At 37.1% G+C, this 15,164-nt stretch overlaps 1 protein-coding gene and 1 long non-coding RNA gene across 3 annotated transcripts in view; both read left to right on the top strand.

Moving 5' to 3' along the window:
- Positions 1-15,164, top strand: part of LOC145246855 (protein timeless-like) — a 199,072-nt gene that overhangs the window by 91,028 nt on the left and 92,880 nt on the right. The gene's annotated exons all lie outside the window — the stretch shown is intronic.
- LOC145246854 (uncharacterized) lies at positions 1,308-8,268 on the top strand. Its single transcript, XR_013863197.1, has 2 exons — positions 1,308-5,661; positions 5,749-8,268. It is a non-coding gene; the product is annotated as an uncharacterized LOC145246854 (long non-coding RNA).

Here is a 15,164-nt window from a genome sequence, read left to right on the forward strand (position 1 = left end):
AAACAAGAAGCAACGACAGAATTCGCGCATAAGCCTGACGAATCCTATAGTTGGATGAAACGCAGAATATTCAGTGTAGCTTAATCGCCATATATATTTTATAAATTACTAACTAGCTCTACCTACGTATTGAGCACTTTTGAAGTAAATACTTAAAGTTTACGCATAAATCTATACTTTCGTATATTAAATTTATGCGAATAAATGAAGTAGTTATATATATAAGGTTGGTATCAAAATAATATTGTTTTTTGACATTCAACTATATATATAAAAACATTATTTTTGCACCAACCTAATATTAAGATTTTAAGACATTTTCATTTTTTTACGTTTTGGGTGATACAAAAAAAAAAAAAAGCAACATGGTAGCATTTCGTAAGGCTCCATTTTGTGAAAATCCTGCTTAACAATATTAAGGCTTTACGTTGCCATCTTGCAAAAAGAAGGTAAAATTCATTAAAATGCAATAAAAACACATATTACTTGTATTGATTGGACTATTGTTTTCATCTTGAATATTCTTTGTGCAACGTTTCAGTCGGATTGTCGTTCGATCATCATCAGACATGTCGGTTGTTGTTTAGAAAAGAAAGGACAAAAGTTCCTGTTTCCGTAGATATTTTCGTATTTTTGTGAGTCAGTCTCCACTATTTGGTCATTGTTTCGATTCTGTGAGAAAAAAATTGGTTGACAGAGGGGGATTATCTCCCTTCCATTGCCAAACTTTTAAAGGTGTACAATATTCGTTTATGCTACAATTAGAGGCTTCCAAATGTTACTAAATTCCAGGTTTGATCTTCTTAGTAATTTTTTTTTTTTTTAGCATATGTGCTGCCTCCTTGAGTTGCTTAGCCCTCCGCCTTGTATCCCTGTCAGTTTTTGTCAACCGACATGCCTGATGAAGGTCGAAGGCCAAACTGACTGAAACGTTGCACAAATAACACTCAAGATGAGAACAATAGTTCGATCAGTACAAGTAATATAAGCAATCAGCCCTCAACTAAAAAAATTCAGAACTTTAAAAGCACATTTTATTTTTTTTTTGGCGTTTGGTAACATTTATTTGTTGCCTATGTAATATTTTCATACCTTTTTTTTTCTGTTAACGGTTGTCAAAAAAAAAAAAAAAAATCAGGCATTTTTCTGTTATTTTGGACTAGCCTGGGTGCCTGGTGTTGCCTGGGTGTTGTGAAAAAAAAAAAGTCCATGCATCCATCAGCACATATAACTGATGCATATTACGCAGACAATATTGTTCTGTTTGCAATTGGCCTTCGGGCCGGGATCAAAGGTGGAGGCTGCAGTCAATTCGTGGCTTCCTAGGAAACTTTCCTTAAAGGGTAGAGCTGAGGCGTGCGCCACTTACGTCTTTCCTCTCATCCTTTACCGACTGGCCGTACTTCCCCTGCCTGCACAACACCTAAAAGCTCTTGTCGAACTCTTGTCCTCGCTCCTTTGGGACAGAGGAAGACACTGGGTGAGCAGACAGGTCTGTATTCAACGTCCGTGTGAGGGAGGCTGGGGAATGCCGGACTTGAAGTGTCATCGAGATGCTGAGAGGCTGGCCTTCCTGAGCCACTATATGCAGGATGACCAACCGTGGCACCCCGTGGTTACTGCCGCCTTCCCCGACCTCGTTCTCGACCCTTCCATCGAGAGCCGTCGCAGGCCGCGGGGAGAATCTGCCTAGATGAAAAAGTGCCGAGCCGCGCTAAAACGACTACCAAGGTCCAGTGACCTTGTGACTGCTACCCGTAGGGAACTCCACAGGGATCTAGTGAAGGGGGCCGACGACGACCCGCTATGCTATGCGCTATGCGCGCGGGCAGCAGAATGAGATCCGCTCCGCGTGGAGCTAGGCGCCAGGTTCGAGTCATCTGAACAATTCTGAGTTCTCTCTGACCTGGCGATTGGCCCGAAATGCACTTCCACTCAACAACATACAATGCAGTTCCGGGTTTTTGGAGTCGCCTGATTGTCCCCGTTGTGGGACAACGGCCGTAGAAACTACGGATCACGCTTTCTTCGATTGCCGCGAACTCCGCCAGTACTGGTCGTATGTCAGCGGAATGACGGCTCGCATCGATCCTGAGCATCCTCGCCCAATTACTGTATCCAATGTTATGGACAACGTGAGGCCGCCGTGGGACCGGGAAAGACAAATGGTCTACGTTACGATCCTGGCCGTGGCGAGAATGGTGATTTGGACGTCGCGCCTGCAAGGTTGCTGCGGGGTGTTGTCTTTTTCTGATCAAGATCTGATCGCTTTCTTTAAACACCAACTACGGGTGAAGATCAGATGTGATAGAAGAAGGCTGCATCGCGCGGCATTTGACAGAAGATGGATACATGTGGCAAGTCTGTGTGTACGAAGAGGAGCCAAATTTGAATACGTGTTCCCCGCCTAGGTGTGGAACGCGCAGTTCTGTAAAGTAAAATTAAACAAGTAGCCTCTCAGCTAGCTGAGTGTGTTCCATCCCTCCCCGATTAGGAAGCCTCCAAGATCCCCATCCCCTCTTACCTGCAATTTTTGTTTTCACCCCTTCCTCTAAATTTTACCCATCTTGGAGAAAAAGAAATACAAACTAACCTCCATCCCTTACCCACAAAAATTTCTTTTCTCCATTCACCCCCATCTAGAGGGCATCCCCACCTAGAGACTGACCCGCAGAAGCGAGGTTCCTTTTACAAACCTAGTGGAACGGGCAGTCTATCAACTAGACGGGGTTGGGAGGGTCCTACTAATCACCTTTTGTTTTTTCTTCCCCCGCCCTCGACATAAATGAATTATTGTACCATTTTATTGTTATCTTTTTTGTTTTTACATGTCAATAAAAAATGTTTTAAAAATTGGGAGTTAAGTAGGACGTCCCCAAATATGAAAGGGTATATGCGGTATTATGGTGAAAGAAGATACTAGCTGGGAGAAACTTTTGACTTTGTTCAGTTCTGGAGTGACAAGGATGACCAACGACCCCCAAAATCCCCCCTTTTGAGTTGGCCATGTGCCTAAGTTTTTTGTTCATCGTTGATTTTGACTGTATTTTTTTAACATGAATAAAAGATTTAATATCTCAAAGTGTAGTATCTGTTCCGGCAGATACTGCAAGCAAAGACCATATGTGGGGGCAGCCCCACATATAAGACTTTGGTCAATGTAGGGGCAACCCTTCATACCAATTGTCACTATCCAGCTCCCCTACTCCCCGGGAAGTTGGTCCCCATTTCCCCTTCACTCCGCACTTTAAAAATCGGCCTTGTGCCTAATTTGCTCAGTGGGGGAGCAAATAAATACTTCAAAGTGTAGTATCTGTTCTTCAGATGCTGCACTTCAATTTCTTGTTCTCTGTCAGTGGAGGAGAAATCCTTCACGACTGAGACAATTTTTTAATTTTTGTTCCTTTTCTCCACGTTAAAAAACGACCCTGGTGTCTAACTCTGTCCCGTGGGGAGGCATTGTTAATAGGAACATAACTCATGCGCAATCGCTCTTATGTGAGCTAGAAAAGTTTGCAAATGACATTGGTCTTTACGTTAATACGATAAGACAAAGTTTATGACTTTCAATGCTGGGGGGGGGGGGGATCAAAGCTCTTGATGAAACAACAAATATACTGAAGTAATACAGTAACACAAAATAGAACATTGATTAGAACAGTTATTGAATTTAAATAAAATTAGAGAAAATCTGAAATGAATGAAAGTTTTATTTTTACAAGGGAGTCACCATTTATCAAAGCTCGAAAGCCACTCGAGGATAAGGGTTAATGAATGTACGGTGGTGTTGAAGTAATCGTTGTGTAAATTGGGTAGAATTTGGATTATTTAAGGGGACGGCTCAGCAAGAACATCTGAGCTCCAATCTGTGGTCCCCCCCCTCTTGCCAAACTTAAAAAAAAAAACACTCGACTAACTAAAACCACTATCAACAATTTTCCCCACTCTCTGTGTCTAAATCTAGAAATGCCCACCCATGGAACATTGCAGAGCGCTGTCCTGTTTCCCAGCCGATTACAATATAGGAACTTTCAAGTCCAATGTAAACAAGTTCTTGTTGAGCCGTCCCCTTAAATAATCCAAATTCTCCCCAATCTATACCATTAGCGGTTACTACACTATCACCTTACGTCCATTAATCCTTATCCTCGAGTGGCCTTCTGGCCTTGATAAGTGATGACTTTCTTGTAAAACAAAAACTTTCATTCATTTCAGAATTTCCTTAATTTTATTTAAATTCAATAAATGTTCCAATCAATGCTTTATTTTGTGTTATTGAATTACTTTAGTATATTTGATCAAAGTGTTGAGGTAAAGACTCAGCCTTGTATTCAATACAGTTTAGTAGTAAAATCGCTAAAAATTGTAAGTTTTGATTTTCTTAGTTAAAAAAAAAAAAACTTGATCAATTTGTGATTTTTGGAATACGACATCTTCGTTCTGTAACGAGTACGTATATTATACGGACGTTTTTGTATTTTCTTTATTTTTAATTGCCGCCATAAGTGACAATTTGAATGACCATCTGTTTTTTTTTTTTTTTTTTTTTTTCTTTTTTTCGTGACCTTCACGAAAAAAGCAGATGACGAATATGAACGTAATTTCTAGCTTTAATTAAACTTTACAGACAACAGTCTAGTATTATGGTTACTTTGCGTTTCTGAACAAAAGGTGAAAAAAAAAAAAATTCTGAACGTGCACTTATCCTAAAGAAAATCCTGCTTTTGTTTTTTTCACTTTCTTTTTATTAAAAATGAATTCTTTTAACTGATTTTCATTTATTATCATTATCATTATCATCATCTTTTTATGTTTACTGAAACTTTAATTCCCCTACGGGCTTCCATTGATAGTTTCTATTATTAACGTAAATGTCATTTATTTATAATTGTTTGACATTTTGTGCGTGAGAGATAGGAGCAGAGATAAGGTGAAAGAGAGAAAGGTGGTGGTACGAGGGTGTGGATGGAGAGAAAAGGAGACCGAAAAAGAGAGAGTGGGAAATGGAGGAAGGAAGAGAGAAAGAGAGAAAGAGAAAGAAAGACAGAGATATGAATAGATGGAGAGAGCAAGAAAGAAAGAGGATGGATGGATGGAGAGAGAGAAAGAACGGGGGGGTATGGATTGAGGAGGGGGGGAGAAAGAAACAAAAATAAAGACAGCGGGAACGGAAGAAGGAAGGAAGAAAGAGAGAACGACAGCGGTATGAATAGATCGAGAAAGAAAGAGGAACGGGGGAGGAGGTATGGATGGAGGCAGGGAAAAAAGAAACCAAAAAAGAGAGAATGGGGAACGAAGGAAGGAAGGAAGAGAGAGAGAGAAATACAGTGGTATGAATAGATGAAGAGAGGGAGAAAAAAGAAAGAGGAACGAGAGTATGGATGGATGGAGAGAGAGAGAGAGGAACCGGAGATATGGATGGAGGGAGGGAAAAAGAAAGAAACCGAAAAAGAGAGTGGGAACGGAGAAAGGAGAAAAGAGAAAAAGACAGAGGAAGAAAGAAAGAAAGAGGAACGGGAGTATGGATGGCGGGAGGAAGAGAGAAAGAGACCGAAAAAGAGTGGGAACGGAAGAAGGAAAAAAGAGAGAAAGACAGAGGAAGAAAGAAAGAGGAACGGGAGTATGGATGGAGGGAGGAAGAGAGAAAGAGACCGAAAAAGAGTGGGAACGGAGGAAGGAAAAAAGAGAGAAAGACAGAGGAACGGGAGTATGGATGGAGGGAGGAAGAGAGAAAGAGACCGAAAAAAGCAAGAAGGGAGCAAAATGAATGTATAAAAGGGGGAAGGAAGAAAGAAAGAGAAAAAGATGGTGGTATGAATAAAAGGACGGAGAAAGGGAGAAAGAGTGGGGGATGAATGAAAGTGTGTATGTGTGGAGGGAGAAAGAAAAGAGAAAGAGGAACGGGAATATGGATGAATGGAGAAAAAACGAAATAGAGGAACAAGAGTATGGCTGGAGGGAATGTAGGCGAATTTTATCCTTTCTTCAGAATAATTATACATTAAACAGTATTATTATTATTATTATTATTATTATTATTATATAATATCTTATATAGATCTTAAAAAGAAATCGTTTGATATTCTATTTATAGGAGAGGGACTAAAAATGGGTTAAAATACACAAATTGAAAGGAAAAATTTATTTTATTTAGAAAGCGAAATACTTACTCTCCTAAACATAGGGCTTTGTGTACTTGTGATATATTAAGGAAGAATGTACATTCAAGATACCCGGTGAACTAAGTGTCAGAAAGATACAAACAACTGCACTTAATGGCTTAAAAAGATCTCTCAGTTGGAATGCACTAAACAGTAAGTGAATGTCCGGCATCCGGTAGAATGCCCTATCCCCAGTTAGAACAAAGTGATAAGAAAAATATAAAATTTACACATGATGATAAAGTGCACTTTTGGCAATATATTAGTCGTTCAATATGCAAAACTCATTTATATAAGTTTATATATGCAGGGTGACCCCAAAAAAACAAACAAAAGAGGCCATCTAGAACATATGCTGTAGAATGGCGAAAAAGAAAAAAAAGGCCAAAAACCCTAGTGTTTTGATGTGATATTTTGAATATAATAAACTAGTTATGACCAAAGTTTCATTTCGTTTGGACCAAACAGTAAGAAACGGGGCCTAATTAGAGCTGGGGCCAGTGTTTTATGGGTCACCCTGTATAAGCAAACAAATAGAATTGTATAAAATTTTAAAAAGAATTTTTAAGACGATTCGAGCAACTCTCCAAAAGAAGTTGAATTTTATCCTTTCCTCAGAATAATTATGCAATGAAAAGTACTATTATACATTATCTATATATCTATAAAAGTGATGATGTGTGTGCGTATGAGGACACTTCTCAACCTATATACTTTACGAATTTTTCATCTACAGACTTGAAATTTGGTGTATAGGGTATTCAGACCCGTGGAAAGATTTTAAAATCAGTTTTCACCTGAACAAAAAAAGGGCTGCTCAAAATTGAAAAATTGTACATGGGGGATCATCAGATTTTTATCTGTTTGTCAACGGTTTCACGAGGTTTGAAAACGCTTTCTAAAGATCTTGTCAAGCTAGTCTAATGGTTATCGTACTTGTCTCACTGTCTTTAGGTTTTGGTTTCGATTTTAGCTCGAGTATTTTTTTTTTTACTTACAAGAAGTGAACTGTTTATAAAAAAAAAACATAAGACTCGCACGCACATATCTCGGTTTCTTTCTGTTATTTTACTTCCTTTTTTAAAACGAATTTAATGTTACGGTTAATACCGGGCAATACTGGGTACGTCTTCAAGTCTTATATAGATTTTAAAGGGAAATCATTTGGTGTCCTGTTTATCAGACGGTGGGACCTGATGCGCGGAACAAGAATGGCTATGCGCATTGCACTTTTGTCAAAAAAACAAATTTCACAAGAATTTTTCAGAATAACTTTCTCAGAGAGAAAATGATGAATATAGATTAATTTTTATCTTTTCTTCAGAATAATTATGCAGTAAGCAATACTATTGCAACAGACCGCGTATGAGCAGGTGGGGAAATACCAGCAAGAGCTGTAGGATAGCAGTAGTAGCCGAAAAAGCTTTTTATTTAATTTATATATTAAATTTTTTGATTGTTTTATTTAATAATAGATTTTCTCGTCCATAAATCTGAGTTTATTAACATTGCTATAAAAATAGTGTCCATTGTATTTTAAATATAGAACTGACCCAAATGAGATACAAATAATAAAACGTTACTTGTGGGACCAGTGGAAATTCCATAGGGGATTGATTCATCTCTTCTCTTCTATATAAATAAAATGAACTCATTTTTTCCCGTCGGATTTTGACCTTAATAGGATTAAAAATCAAGATATTTCATGCAAATATAATATGCACAAACGGCAGAACAATATCTGAGGTGTGTTATAGGCTTATTATTTCTCAAATTCCTCGATAATCTTAGATTTCTATACTTTTTCTGCTGAGAAGTCACGGCCAAAATCGGTTAAGATCAATGGAAGTGGTAAAATATTTTCTCTCTAATAAATTCCTCCTCCCCCTGCCACCACTTAACACCGTTTGGGGATCGTTCACAAGGAACAGTTGAGAAGAGAACACCGGTTTGGCTTTGTAGTTCTTTCATGTCAAGTTATTTAAAATCACTAAACTAAGCTGCAGTGCTCTGTGGCATAGTGGTTAGCGTGCTGGACAATTCACATTATATTTTCACGTTCGCGCCGACCTACCGTAGTCGTTTTTTTTTTTTTTTTTTTTTTTTTTTCCCCTAAACAACTGGAATGGACTTTTCTTGGTGGCCGAACTGTTAACGTTGCAGATGGTTTTTTTTTTTTTTTTTTTTCACACTTTATTTTCCTACTTTTACTCATGACTCCGGGTTTGATCCTTCCTACTTACCTACCATAACATTTTTTAAAACTCCCCCCCCCCCGTCCCGGAAACAAACACTCGGGCAACGCCGGGTACCCCCGCTAGTATGTAATATATTGATGTTGGCATTCTGTATATATTCAGCAGGAATGGATTATATCTACCAAGTTGATCTTAAAGATAGCATAGACTCAACAATTATATTCTCTTTATCCCCCCCCTTCCTTTATCTAACAATTCTTTAAAACGTCACTAGCCAAAGTTCCGAAGATCATCATGTTTTCAATGGTTAATTAAAAAAAAAAAGTCTTTTGGATGCTGAAGTTTTCAAGCTAAACGCCCTTTAACAGTTTGCATTTGAAGATGGGAACTTTTTCTAGATAAGTTGTTGCGATATCAATTTTATTATCTTTTTATTAGATTCAAATGTTAATAACTACATTTTATTTCAGTATTTAATTTATATATATATATTTTTTTCGATGGTTTTATTTGATAATAGAGTTTCTCGTCCATAAATGTTCTTGTTATATCTACCCAGTTGATTTTAAAGATAGCATAGTCTCAACAATTATATTCTCTTTAACAACCCCCCCCCCCGCTTTCATTTATCTAGCAATTCCAAGAGCTGTAGGATAGCTGGCTTGCAAAAGCAGTAGCCGAAAAAGCTTTTTATTTATTTGATTTATATATTTTATTTTTTGATGGTTTTATTTAATAATAGATTTTCTCGTCCATAAATGTTCTTATTACATCTACCAAGTTGATCTTAAAGATAGCATAGACTCAACAATTATATTCTCTTTACCGCCCCCCCCCCCCGCTTTCTTTTATCTAGCAATTCCAAGAGCTGTGGGATAGCTGGCTGGCAGATATTAGCAGCAGTAACCGAAAAAGCTAATATACAAATTAGAAAGTGTGCGCAAGCTTGCATAACAAGGAAAAGAAAAAAAAGGACACCACGTGGTCGAAAGAAGCAAAGTCCATGCCTGAGAAGATGTATTATGTTGTTATTCATACTGAACCCTCGACAGTACAACATATTCTGGTGTTGTATACACATGGTCATATAGATCAATCCCCCCCCCCCCCCCCCGCCGCAACATCACAGATAGATGTGTAAAGTCGAGGGCAAGAGATGGCTGGCATTAGCCAACGTTAGGCCAGAGGAGATAGATGTGTAGCTCCATGATGGTGGCAAGGACTTTTAAGCTGGTGTCGAGATGGCAGGGTTTTGTTAACTTCATGGCAGACTAAATGAACAGTAAAAAAAAAAGCAATAGTAATAAATGCCTTTTCTTAAACAGAAAAAAAAAAGCAGTCAGATATTTGTTTCTTCCATTTGTTTGTTTGTTCCTGCAATGTTACACTATTATATATCTCTACTTATATATAAAAGGCACTTTGTGTTTATTTGTTTGTGTGTTCGTTCTCTATGGATTCCGAAATAGCTGGGCTCTTAGTTTATTAAAGAACCTACTGTCGATTTTATATGCTGTGCTTTTCTGCTTGTGTCTGTGATAAAACTTTTCAAATGCACTTATGATGTTAGGTTGTATGAGAGTGTTAAATTTGGTAAAGTCAGATCTTTTTTGATTATCAATGCTTATCGGAGGCATTCCGAGACATAACCTATTTAAGAACACTGCCAGACACATAAAGTACATTTGTGTGAAATTTAAAAAATATCAATGCATTCAACATTGATGTTACTGGTTTTTCCCCCCTTTGCAAAACTCAATCATGTTCTGCAAAACGAAAAATGAAAACAATTTTTCATAAAAAAACCCACCAAACTAAAAACCAGGAATAAATATTTGAATATATAAATAAGTTGAACATCAAAACTTTTGCCAAAATGCTTGAATCCAAAAAAGATTGATATGCCGTAAAAGAACACAATCAAACAAAAGACTACAATTTGATTGTCTTCAAGTCCTACGTAAACAAGTTCTTGATGAACCGTCCCCCTAAGTAATCCAATTTACAAAATTTCCACTACTTATGTTTACTATGCTGTAATCACATTGACTAATGTATACTCATTAACCTTTTTCCTCGAGTGGCCTCCGGGCCTTGATAAGTGGTGATCCCTGAGTTAAGTAAAAAACAAAAAAACAAAAAAAAGATATAAACAGTTCCAAGAATAAAACCTTTTTTTCCAGAATTACTGGATTCAGCATTCAATAACTCGAAAGGGGCTAATATTTTTTTTTTTTTTTTACAAAGGAGTCACCATTTATCAAGGCCCGGAGGCCACCCGAGGATAAGGGTTAATGGGTGTACATAAGTAGTGGAAACTTTGTAAATTGGATTACTTAGGGGGACGGTTCATCAAGAACTTGTTTACGTTGGACTTGAAGACAATCAGATTGTAGTCAGCTGGAAAGCAGGCAAACGGAAGAGAGTTTCACAGGCGAGCAGTTCTAAGAAAGAAGCTTTGTTCATGGAATCTACGTTTAGATAAAGAGTGGGGGGAAATTATTGATAGTGGTTTTAGTTAGACGAGTGTTTTTCATGAAGGTTTGACGAGGGGGACTATAGATTGAAGATAGATTGTCATAAAAATAACGATATGCCGTAAAATAACCAAACAAAAGCAAATGAAATCAAACCAAACAAAAGCAAACACCATAAATATCTTGAAGATATTAACAACTTGAAGCATAAAAACTTGTTTGTAAAAAAAAAATGACCGGATTCGGCATTAAATAATAACCTGAAAATGATTGATATGCTGTAAAACAAAACGACCAAGCCTTACCGGCTTTACACAAAATTCACTTTAAACATGTTACAGTGACCTTTCCTCACTGAACATATTTCATTATGAAAACTATGATGTTTTTTTTTTCATTTTTGCATCAATTCGTCAGTTGGTTATATTCACAAAAAGGTGTGGTTATTTTTTTTTCCTTTTCAAATACATGTTTAAAAAAAAACAAAACAAGTGAAGCATGCGCGGTCACCCGTGAACGAGACATAAAAAAGTGACTAAGTTTAGCATTGCCCCCCCCCCTCCCTCATTTAGCCCAAAAAGTCCCCAGGGGACGTCAAATCTTGGTGAAAATGAACAAAAGGTGTAGTTTTAGGCCTTAACATATGTAAATTTGAGTTCTGCACCATGCAAAAAAAAAAAAAGAGAAATGATTAAGTCTATTATTTGATCCCCGCCCCCCCCCCATTTAGCCCCCAAAGTCTCCAAGGCCTTAACATATTTAAATTTGAGGGCAGCACCATACAAAACTGCTAAATAGACATACACATAAAATTTTGGACAAATATGGTAAAATAGTCCTAAAAATTGAGTGTTTTAATTAGCCCTAAAAGAGCCCCTGGGGCACACCCAAGAGTTATTGCAAAGTATAGGCAAACAAAATTATATAGAAATCAGTTAGTTACAACTTTTCAGAAAGTTTTATAAAAATCCAAGGCATCAATTCTTTTTCTTTTAATAAGCACAAGTGTCAACTTTAGCCATTTTAACCTGAAAGGCACCCCTAGGGGGGCAACCGGAGTTTTCCTGGAAAATCTGTTCTGTTACTTTTTTACGCATATCATGTTTAATGTTTGTGCAAAATTTCCAAAAATTTCAAGGCGTAGTTATTGAGAAAAGTGCGGACAGACGAATGGACGAACAGACAAAGGTGAATCTACAAGTCCGCCCTCCTTTTGTCGAGGGACCAATAAACCCATTATCTGTTTAAAAAGACAGGCTAACCTTAACATACAAGTTACGAATTTTTAATCATTTAATAAAATGTTTAATACTAGCACGACCCGTGGAAAGTCCACAGAATGAAAAATATATGTAATCAACAAATGTTTTGATAAAGCTGATATTTTTTCTGGATAGTGCAAAAAAAAAAAAAACTTAATTTTTTGGACAAAAAGACTAACAACATGCAACAAATATGAGTTTATTAACATTGGTATAAAAAATAGTGTCCATTGTATTTTAAATATAGAAATGACTCAAATGAGATAAATTAATAAGTATTAATAAATACTCAGAAAGTAATATTGTGCTATATAGTTCAATCCAAATAATAAAATAATATTGTAAGAGAAAATTTTAAATTTATTCTTTCAGTTCAGCACCTTGTCCTTTTTGTTTTTTGTTCTGCTTCTTTCGAATGTTCATTTATTTTTCACTGACTTCTTATCAAGGCCGATCGGCGACTCAAGGATAAGGGTTAAAGAGTGTAGAGTAGTCAAAAGAACAATATAGTAATCAATAGTAATGGAAGTTCGGTAAATTTGTTAACTTAAGTGGAACGACTCATCAGAAACTTGTTCACGTTGGACTTGAAGACAACCATATTATAGACAGCTGGAAAGCAGGAAAACGGAAGACAATTCCACAGGCGTGCAGTTCTAAGAAAGAAGCTTTGATCATGGAATCTATGTTTAGGTTTAGGCACAGATAAAGAGTGGGGAAAATTATTGATAATGTTTTCAGCTAGTCTAGTGTTTCTTGTGAAAGTTTGGCGAGGGGGGGACCATAGATTGAAGCTCAGTCGAACACTTTCCATGAAAATAACGATAAAGCAGAGACAAACTTGCAACATCTCTTCTGTGAGATAGAGGTTGCAGCAAAGAGAAAAGGACATCTCCCACCAGGCCACAAAGTCTATTTTGAACCCTATCAAGGCAGGACAAGTCTTTTCTAGCAGCTCCTGCCCATATGTGGCAACAGTATTCCATCCTTGGACGTATCTGGCTCTTATATAGATAGAGAATTGCATCAGCAGTGAGATATCTACTGGATCGATAGAAGGATCCGACCATTTTTCCAGTGGCCTTGTCAACAGACTTGATGTACGTATTCCATTCTCACGCTATTACAATAAAAATCATTAGGACTATGACAACAGCATATTCTTTTTATTGTTTTGACTCTCGAGTATATATCCGACACACACAATCAACCGAGAACCACATTACTCTACATAAAAACATACAAGATATCAATGATGTTATTTTTTTTGTGTTTTTGCGATACTTGTTTTGAAATGAATTATACGAAAGTATATTTTTACCTAAATGCGAGTTGGGAATCATTTTCCCTTTGACCAATTCGAGGCTCTTATCTCTTTAATTTATCTTTGATGTTCATTGTGCAAGCTTCCAAGTGACTCCCGCTTCTTTTTTCGCTCCTCTTGCCTCTCTTTTAGCCATACCACGCATCTGGTGCGTGAAACATTAGTATCTGCAAGTAAAGCTAATTAATATCTTTTTGTAAAAATATTATCCCGTTTCATTTAGGATGGGCTTCTTTCAAAAAAAAGTTATAATACTCCATGACACGACCAGAAGTTCGGAACGTTGAAATTAGGCAAAGTCAATCCAACCGATACGGTGACTTGCAAAAATGGCTCACAAAAAATCGACCCCTCCTTGTAAGAAAACTGCCCAGTTGAGGGTGAAGGAATTAATGTTTTTGGCCAATTTTTCAATATTTGTCATCTAAGACGTCAAGCTTCAAAACAATACCAATCTCATGAAAATCCGTCATCTCTGTCGAAAGTTTTAGGCAGACATACAAACATGCATACATACATTTAAACAGACCGGTGAGATTTATATTATAGACTAGTGGGGGTACCCGGCATTGTCCGGGTGTTTATAGGTGTAAAAGAAAAAAGTGTCAAGGGGGCTCGAACCCGTGACGAACCCAAAGGCGGAAAAGAAAGTGAAAGAAAACGTGACATTTTACCGCTATGCTACGAAGCCATAGGAAGTGAAAAGCGTTAAAATTTAGCAATGTCAGTCAAAAAGTTGACTTTCTAGCAGGTGCAGAAATGAACGTTGGCTGAAGGCCAGTTTAGCTTTCCGTTGTGTCATTAATGGCAGAGGTAAAAATAAATCGTAAGCTAAATATTTTGGCTTCAATTCTCTGTGGTGGCACACAAGTCTTTTTTTTTTTTTTTTTTTAAACTTTTTAAATCCTTGGTATATATTGGCTTCAATATAATCTATATATATAAAAGCGAAAATGTAAGTATGTATGTGTGTATGTATGTGTGTGTGTCTGCTAAAATCTTTCGATAGACACAACGAAAATTCACAAACTCTGTATCATATTGAAGGTCCATCCTTCGCTTGAAAAATATCGAAAAATTGGCCAAAAACGTTCATTTTTTTCACCCCGAAATCGACAATTTTCGACAGGGGGGGGAGGTCAACAAAAACGGTCTTCTCGTGACAACGGCCGGTTCTACGCATGCACCAGATGTCATGACCTGATTTACTTTAAATAGTTGAAAAACTGAACAAATTTCATGTACGTTGCGTTAGGTCAGTTGATTAGCGCGTTGGTTCATTATCTAAACATTTTGGATTCGAATCGTGGTGTGAGATGTCTTTTTTTTTTTTTTTTTTTTTTTTTTGATTTTTTGAATTTAAATATTGAACCAGTGTTATTTAAGCCATTTTTCACGTGACGTTCGTTTTTCTGTTTTTTTTTTTTTTTTTACTTCGCTTATCCACCCCCGACCACACACCCAAAAACACCCAGGTACCCAGGATTTTTTAAATTTTAATATCGAAACAGGCTTATTTAAGTCATTTTTCACGCGTTCGTTTTTCTGTTTTCATCGTTCGTTTGCCTTACGTTAGTTTTTTTTTGTGTTTTTTTTCCCGCTTAAGTTTTAACATTGTTTTCTTTTTTTACTTTGCTTATAACAAACAAACAAACCTGGTCATTGACGTCGTCGTCGTCGTTGTCGTAACGCTCGACGACTTCCGGGCGCGCACCTGTCAATTTGGTTCTTACTTAAATAAA

Source organism: Euprymna scolopes, chromosome 24 (genome assembly GCF_053919585.1).
Source record: "Euprymna scolopes isolate OS-2025 chromosome 24, ASM5391958v1, whole genome shotgun sequence".
Classification (NCBI taxonomy): domain Eukaryota; kingdom Metazoa; phylum Mollusca; class Cephalopoda; order Sepiida; family Sepiolidae; genus Euprymna; species Euprymna scolopes.